Source organism: Myodes glareolus, chromosome X (assembly GCF_982192425.1).
Source record: "Myodes glareolus chromosome X, mMyoGla1.1, whole genome shotgun sequence".
In the NCBI taxonomy this organism is placed as follows: domain Eukaryota; kingdom Metazoa; phylum Chordata; class Mammalia; order Rodentia; family Cricetidae; genus Myodes; species Myodes glareolus.
The window spans coordinates 127,279,691-127,288,294 of record NC_142053.1 but is presented as its reverse complement, the minus strand read 5'-3'; the positions used below and the strand labels follow the sequence as shown (position 1 = coordinate 127,288,294).

Genomic DNA, 8,604 nt, shown 5'->3' with positions numbered 1-8,604 from the left:
TTGGATACGAAAACAGGATCCAACATTCTGCTGTTTACAAGAAACACACCTCAACCACAAAGACAGACATCTACTCAGAGTAAAGGGCTGGGAAAAGGTTTTCCAAGCAAACAGACCTAAGAAACAAGCGGGTGTGGCCATTCTAATATCTAACAAAATTGACTTCAAACTCAAATATATTAGAAGAGATAGAGATGGACATTTCATACTCATAACAGGAACAATTCATCAGGAGGAAGTCTCAATCCTGAATATCTTGCCCCTAATATAAAGGCACCCACTTATGTAAAAGAAACACTTCTAGAACTCAAGGCAGTCATCAAACCACACACACTAATAGTAGGAGACTTCAACACTCCTCTCTCACCAATGGACAGATCAATCAGACAGAAAACCAACAGAGAAATACGAGAATTATTGGAGGTATTGAATCAAATGGACTTAACAGATATCTATAGAACATTTCACCCAAATAGGAAAGAATATACCTTCTTCTCTGCTGCCCATGGAACCTTCTCAAAAATGGACCACATACTTGGTAACAAAGCAAACTTCCACAGATACAAGAAAATATTAGTAACCACCTGTGTCTTGTCAGATCACCATGGATTAAAGTTAGAATTCAACAACAATGCTACACCCAGGAAGCCAACAAACTCATGGAAGTTGAACTGTCAACTATTAAATCACCCCTGGGTCAAGGAAGAAATGAAGAAAGAAATTAAAGTCTTACTTGAATTTAATGAAAATAAAGACACAACATACTTAAACCTATGGGACACTATGAAAGCAGTGCTAAGAGGAAAGTTCATAGCATTAAGTGCCCAATTAAAGAAAACGGAGAAAGCACACATTGGAGACTTAACAGCACACTTGAAAGCACTAGAAAAAAAAAGCTGATTCACCCAGGAGGAGTAGAAGACTGGAAATAATCAAACTGAGGGCTGAAATCAACAAAATATAAAAACACAGGAAACAATCCAAAGAATCAATGAAACAAATAGCTGGTTCTTGGAGAAAATCAACAAGATCGACAAACCCCTATCCAAACTAATCAAACGGCAGAGAGAGAACATGCAAATTAATAAGATCAGAAATGAAAAGGGGGACATAACCACAGACACAGAGAAAATTCAGACAATCATTAGATCTTACTATGAAAGCTTATATGCCACAAAGTTGGAAAATGTAAAAGAAATGGACATTTTTTTAGATAAGTACCATATACCAAAGTTGAACCAAGACCAGGTGAACAATCTAAATAGACCTGCTAGTCATGAAGAAATAGAAGCTGTTATCAAAAATCTCCCTACCAAAAAAAGCCCAGGACCAAATGGTTTCAATGCAGAATTCTACCAGAACGTCCAGGAAGAGCTAATACCTATACTCCTTAATGTTTTCCACAATATAGAAACGGAAGAATCATTGTCAAACTCCTTTTATGAAGCTACAGTTACCCTGATACCAAAACCACACATAGATACAACCAAGAAAGAGAATTACAGGCCAATCTCACTCATGAACATCGACTCGAAAATTCTCAATAAAGTACTGGCAAACCGAATCCAAGAACACATTAGAAAAATTATCCATTATGATCAAGTAGGCTTCATCCCAGAGATGCAGGGCTGGTTCAACATACGCAAATCTATCAATGTAATCCATCATATAAATAAACTGAAAGAAAAAAACCATATGATCATTTCATTAGATGCTGAAAAAGCATTTGACAATATTCAACACCCATGTATGCTAAATGTTTTGGAGAGACTGGGGATACAAGGATCATACCTAAATATAATAAAAGCAATATACAGCAAGCCAACAGCTAACATCAAACTGAATGGAGAGAAACTCAAAGCCTTTCCACTAAAATCAGGAACACAACAAGGCTGTCCACTCTCTCCATACCTCTTTAATATAGTGCTTGAAGTTCTAGCGATAGCAATAAGATAACATAAGGAGATCAAGGGGATTCGAATTGGAAAGGATGAAATTAAACTTTCGTTATTTGCTGACGATATGATAGTGTACATTAGCGACCCCAAAAACTCTGCCAAAGAACTCCTACAGCTGATAAACACCTTTAGTAATGTGGCAGGATACAAGATCAACTCCAAAAAATCGGTTGCCCTCCTATACACAAAGGATAAAGAAACAGAGAGAGAAATCAGAGAAACATCACCTTTCACGATAGCCACAAATAGCATAAAATATCTTGGGGTTACTCCAACCAAGGAAGTGAAAGACCTATTTGACAAGAACTTTAAGGTTTTGAAGAAAGAAATTGAGGAGGATACCAGAAAATGGAAAGATCTCCCTTGCTCTTGGATTGGGAGAATCAACATAGTAAAAATGGCAATTCTACCAAAAGTAATCTATAGATTCAATGCAATCCCCATCAAAATCCCATCAAACTTCTTCACAGACCTTGAGAGAACAATAATCAAGTTTATATGGCAAAACAAAAAACCCAGGATAGCCAAAACAATCTTATACAATAAAGGAACTTCTGGAGGCATTACCATCCCTGACTTCAAACTATTACAGAGCTATAGTAATAAAAACAGCTTGGTATTTGCATAAAAACAGAGAAGTCGACCTATGGAATCAAATAGAAGACCCGGATTTTAACCCACAAACCTATGAACACCTGATTTTCGACAAGGGAGCTAAAGGTATACAGTGGAAGAAGAAAAGCATCTTTAATAAATGGTGCTGGCATAACTGGATGTCAACATGTAGAAGAATGAAAGTAGATCCATATCTATCACCATGCACAGAACTCAAGTCCAAATGGATTAAAGACCTCAACATTAATCTGATCACTTTGAACCTGATAGAAGAGAAAGTGGGAAGTAGTCTACAAGATATAGGCACAGGAGACCACTTCCTAGGTAGGACCCCAGTAGCACAGACAATAAGAGAAACAATGAATAAATGGGACCTACTGAAACTGAGAAGCTTCTGTAAAGCAAAGGACACTGTCAGTAAGACAAAATGGCTGCCTTCTGACTGGGAGAAGATCTTTACCAACCCCTCATCAGACAAAGGTCTGATCTCCAAAATATACAAAGAACTCAAGAAACTAGACACTAAAACTCTAATTAACCCAATTAAAAAATGGGGTACTGAACTGAACAGAGAATTCACAACAGATGAACTTCGAATGTCCAGAAGACACTTAAGGTCATGCTCAACCTCTTTAGCGATCAGGGAAATGCAAATCAAAACCACTTTGAGATACCATCTTACACCTGTCAGAATAGCTAAAGTCAAAAACACCAATGATAGCCTATGCTGGAGAGGATGTGGAAAGAGGGGAACACTCATCCATTTTTGTTGGAAATCAAACTTGTGCAGCCACTGTTGAAATCAGTTGGTGGTTTTCAGGAAACTGGGAGTCAACCTCCCTCAGGATCCAGCAATTTCACTCTTGGGGATATACCCAAGAGATGCCCTATCATACTACAAAAGTATTTGTTCAACTATGTTCATAGCTGCACTATTTGTAATAGCCAGAACATGGAAACAACCTAGGTGCCCCTCAATAGAAGAATGGTTAAAGAAGGTGTGGAACATATATACATTAGAGTTTTACTCAGCGGTAAAAAACAATGACATCTTGAATTTTGCATGCAAATGGATGGACATAGAAAACGCTTTACTGAGTGAGGTAAGCCAGACCCAAAAAGAGGAATATGGTATGTATTCACTCATAAGTGGATTCTAGCCATAGTTAAAGGTCGTTGAATCTATAATTTGTGATCCTAGAGAAGCTAAATAAGAAGGTGAACCTGAAGAAAATCATATAGTTATCCTCCTGAATAGTGGAACTAGGCAAGATTGCCAGGCAATCTCGGGTGCATGGAGGGTGGGGTGGTGGAAGTAAGGGAAGATGGTCAGGGAGAGAGGAGAGGGGAAGAATTGGGGAAGGCTTGGGGGAATGGGAGGGGGAGGGAGGAAGAATGGTTGGGGGAGCAGGGAGGTTTATATCTCAGCTAAGGGAGCCATTTTAGGGTTTGCCAGAGACTTGATTCTGGAGGGTTTCCCAGTAAAAATTAAATAAAAAAATAAAAACAATAAAAAAATAAAAAAATAATAATAATAATAATAATAATAATAATAATAAAAAGAAAACGCTTTACTGAGTCAGGTAAGCCAGACCCAAAAAGAGGAATATGGTATGTATTCACTCATAAATGGATTCTAGCCATAATTAAAGGTCTTTGAGCCTATTATTCGTGATACTAGAGAAGCTGGATAGGAGGGTGAACCTGAAGAAAATTCAGGTAGTTTTCCTCCTGGAGATTGGAAATAGACAAGAGTCCCAGGTAACCTTGGGTGCATGAGGGGGGTAGGAGGGTTTTTGGAAGGGGAGAGGGTTAGAGAGAAGGGAGCAGGGGAGGAATGGGGAATGCTCGGGGGACTGGGGGGGGGAGGGAGGAAGGATAGATATGGGATCAGGGAAGAATATATCTCAACTAAGGGAGTCAGTGTAGGGTTTACTAGAGACTTGATTATAAATGGGATCCCAAGTCCAAGGAGAGATCCCCAGATTTTTCTCTGGACAGAGGAGAGGGTGCCTGAACTGGCCTTGGCCCATAACCATACTGATGAATATTTTGCTTATCACCATAGATCCTTCGTCTGGCGATGGATGGAGATGGAGATGGAGACCCACATTGGAACACTGGACTTGACTCCCTAGGTCCAAGCGAGAGGTGGAAGGAAGGAGAACGTGAGCAAGGAGGGCAAGATCAGAGGGAACCTTCATCCCAGGATGGATGGCGATGCAGAAGGAGACCCACATTGGAGCACTGGACGGAGTCCCCCAGGGTCCAAATGAGTAGTGGAAGGAGGAAGAACATGAAGGGGGAGATCAGGACCGCGAGGGGTGCGATCACCCACTGATACAGGGGGACTGATCTAATGAGAATTCACCAAGGCCAGTTGACTGGGACTGAGCGAGCACGTGATCCAGCCAAGATTCTCTGAATGTGGCCGGATTCTCTGAATGTGGCTGGCCCGGAGTCTTTCTGGAAGGTCATTGACAATGACACTGGGACTTGTTTCCTCTGCATGTGCTGGATTTCTGGGATCCAGTCTGTTTGGATGCTCGCCTTCCTGGACCTGGAGGGAGGGGGGAGGAGCTTGAACTACCCATGGGGTGGGAGACCCTGGCTGCTCTTGGGGATGGAGAGGGAGGAGGGGAGGGAGTGAGGGGAGTGGGAGGGGGTTGGGAGGAGGGGCAGAAATGGAGACTTTTGTATTTTAATAAACTTTTTTTTGAGGAAAAAAAATTCTATCATGGAATTAGGCATATAATTGCTCCTAGTTTGTAAATTATACAAATATTTTTATTAAAATTTTACTATGAAACATTTTTCAGCCACTGAATATTGTCTCACAGGGTCCTTATGAGATGAATGGATTTTTCTGTTACCTGACTTTCTCACAAGGAGATCAGTTGTTCTGGAGGCACTAAAAGGTTTCAAATGTGTTACATTTTACTTAAACATAAACATGCATTCCTAGCAGTCCAGGGCCAGAACATAAAAGAGCCATCTGCAGATTTGTGCTAGAATGTAATGTGATAAAGAACCAGCTGCCCCTAATCCTTTAGTACTGTCAGAAAAATGATAAAGAAAACAGAAGGCTTCTTAAAGATATCTTCTCAAGCAGACATAAGACAAGAGCCAAAGCAAAGTCCTGACTTATTTGACCAACATATTGGACTAACTACTTTTAGATTTATGATTTATTAAATATATAGACAGTTGTAGGAAGAAGGCCTAAAGTTACCAACTCAGTATACACATGGTCCTGTATACTAAAAAGAATATCAAAACTAAAAGGGGGCAGATAATTATATCACAAACTATGAGACACACCAGTGTCGAGAAAGCAACTTGAGAGTTCAGCTGATCAGTTTATAAGCCTGACTCTGTGACATGTGATATGATCTTACGAAAGTCTTTATAGATCTTTCTTCTTGTATTCTAAGAGACATTCAACCTAGCCTAAGCTATAGGCAAAAGCCTTTTCCTTTGTGACTTATACAAGAAAATTACATGAGGTTGTAATTACATTTAATACAAAATTAAATGAGGTTGGTAAGAAAAATATTCAGCCTCAGACACTTAGTTATTTCATCCCAACAACATAAATAATTACATTCTTGAAGTAAACATATTGAGAGTTTTATGTGTTTTGAAAATTGATTCATGAGTTGCTCCATTAAAAATTATAGACATCAAGAAAGAAAGGACAGGGAATTGGATGGGTAGGGAGTTGAGGTGGAACTGGAAAGAGTTAGAGGAGGACAAACTATGGTCAGAATATGTTGTATTAAATTTTTCAATAAAAGAAAAAGAAGAAATCACAAATAAAAGTTATAGACATGGAAATAGTATTAGCAAACAACAATTCCAGCTAGAAATGTGCATTATAGGTATGATTGTCATCTACATCCCATTCTATCATGTTTTCAGTGGCTTTATTCCATTGTCAGATGGCTCCATTTCTTTGAGACTTGAGACGAGGCAAATCGTGATTATGAGAACAAGTAGTCCTTACGGGTGACTGGAGGTGGAGAGAACAAAGAGCCAGAGATGTACCTAGTAATGTGCTCCTCGGGAGCAGGAGTTGGGGCGCTGAGTAGAGAGGAAGACTGTACTCTCAGTTAGTGAAACCACAGTTGCAGCCATGACTGGGAGGCTCATGCTTTACTGCTTCAATGCCAGGGGCAGAATGGAGTGCATCAGGTGACTCCTGGCTACTGCAGGGGTGGAGTTTGAATAGAGGTGTATGGAAACTTCAGAAGATTTGGAAAAGTTAATAAAAGATGGGTGTTTGATGTTTTAGCAACTGCCAATGGTGGAGATTGACGGGATGATACTGGTACAGAGCAGAGCCAGTCTTAACTATATTGCCACCAAAGACAGCCTCTATGGGACAGACACAAAGGAGAGAGCCCTGGTTGACATGTATACAAATGTATATAAAATACAAAGGGTATTTTAGATCTGACTGAAATGACCATACAGCTGGCACTATGTTCACCAGATGAAAAAGAAGCCAAAAGACAGGACCAAAACACTTACTTGCCTGCCTATGAAATAGTCTTGAAGAGCCACGGACCTTGTTGGCAACAGGCTGACCAGGGTGGACATTCACCTGCTGGAACTTCTTCTCTATGTTGAAGAGCTTGACTCCAGCCTTCTGAACCCTTTCTCCCTGCTGAAGGCCCTGAAGAGCAGAATCAGCAGCCTGCCCAATGTGAAGAATTCCTACAGCCTGGTAGCCAGAGAAAGCCTCCCTATGATGAGAAAATAATTGAAAAGGTAAAGAAGGTTTTCAAGATTAAATAAAGCTGAATTGATAGAAGCCACAGATACCAGTCTTTGATGTTTTGCAAAAATGAGAAGCTAGTGTGGGTCCTGGTTATTGTGAGATAATAAGGATGAACAAATAGTATGTGTATCTCATGGGTTCAATGACTGCACTAGGATTGTGTGCATCACATTTGAAGAGGTCAGCAAACAATCATCACTATAAATAAAATCAAAACTTGTAAAAACAAAGGAAAAAACTGAATAAAAGAAACACTAGCTAAAGAAAAGAAATAACTAACATCAATGTAGAATAGACCAAAAATTTTAAAGTAAAATTAATTTTCAAGTGGAAGAAATGAAAAAAAATGGGGATTTTTTTTAAAAGCCTGCAAGTTTAGTGGACAGGCATTGGGTAGCTAGTGAAAGAATTTTTTTAAAAAGGAAAAAATAATGAAGAAAAGAGAAGACAAAATATAAAATTTAAAATAGTGAGAGCAAATCTGGAGAGCTGGCTCAGAGGCGATGCGCACTGTTGCTCTTGCAGAGGACCCAGGTTAGGGCCCAGCATCTACATGACATCTCACGACTATCTGTAACGCCAGCTCCATAGAACCTGATGTCCTCCTCTGACCTTTGTGGTCACTGGACACCTGTGATACACATACATACCTGTAGGCAAGACACCTCAACACATAAAATAGCAATTTAAAATATTTTAATTGTAACAATAAAAGAGAGGGAAAATACACATTCAAACAAAATAACAATAACAGAAAATATCTTGGAAATGTTTTTCTATCTTCAATCAGGTGCGATGACACATGACTTTAATCCCAGCACTTGGAAGGCAAAGCTACATGGATCTCTGTGAGTTCGAGGCCAGCCTGATCTGCATAGTGAATTCTAGGATAGTCAGAGACATAGAATAGTGATTTCCTGTCTCAAATAATTCAAAACAATATTCTGTTCTTGCCACTGGAATTCCATGACTTCATCCTTTCCATGCAACATTAAGTATCCAGGCCCAGTTCTGTCCTGCACATCTTCTGTTGAGGTCTAGCCTGGAAGGTCTTCCTAATCCTACTCTCTGCATACCTTCCCCCTTCCTCAGATCTAGCCTGGGCTCCACACCATTGCCCTGGTGTATTCTGGTGAGTTCCACTTCCATTGTCATCAGTCTCCAGCTCAGGCCAGGATGCACATCGTGCACACAAGTCCAGCCCCTCCCCCAACTGTGGGAGGCCCAGAGGCCCTTATGTTCACAGAT

The 8,604-nt window shown here is 39.9% G+C and overlaps 1 pseudogene; it reads left to right on the top strand.

Moving 5' to 3' along the window:
- Positions 1 to 6,708: 6,708 nt before the first annotated feature.
- On the top strand, positions 6,709 to 7,373 carry LOC125405200 (glutathione S-transferase A2 pseudogene; annotated as a pseudogene).
- The last annotated feature ends 1,231 nt before the right edge of the window (positions 7,374 to 8,604 follow it).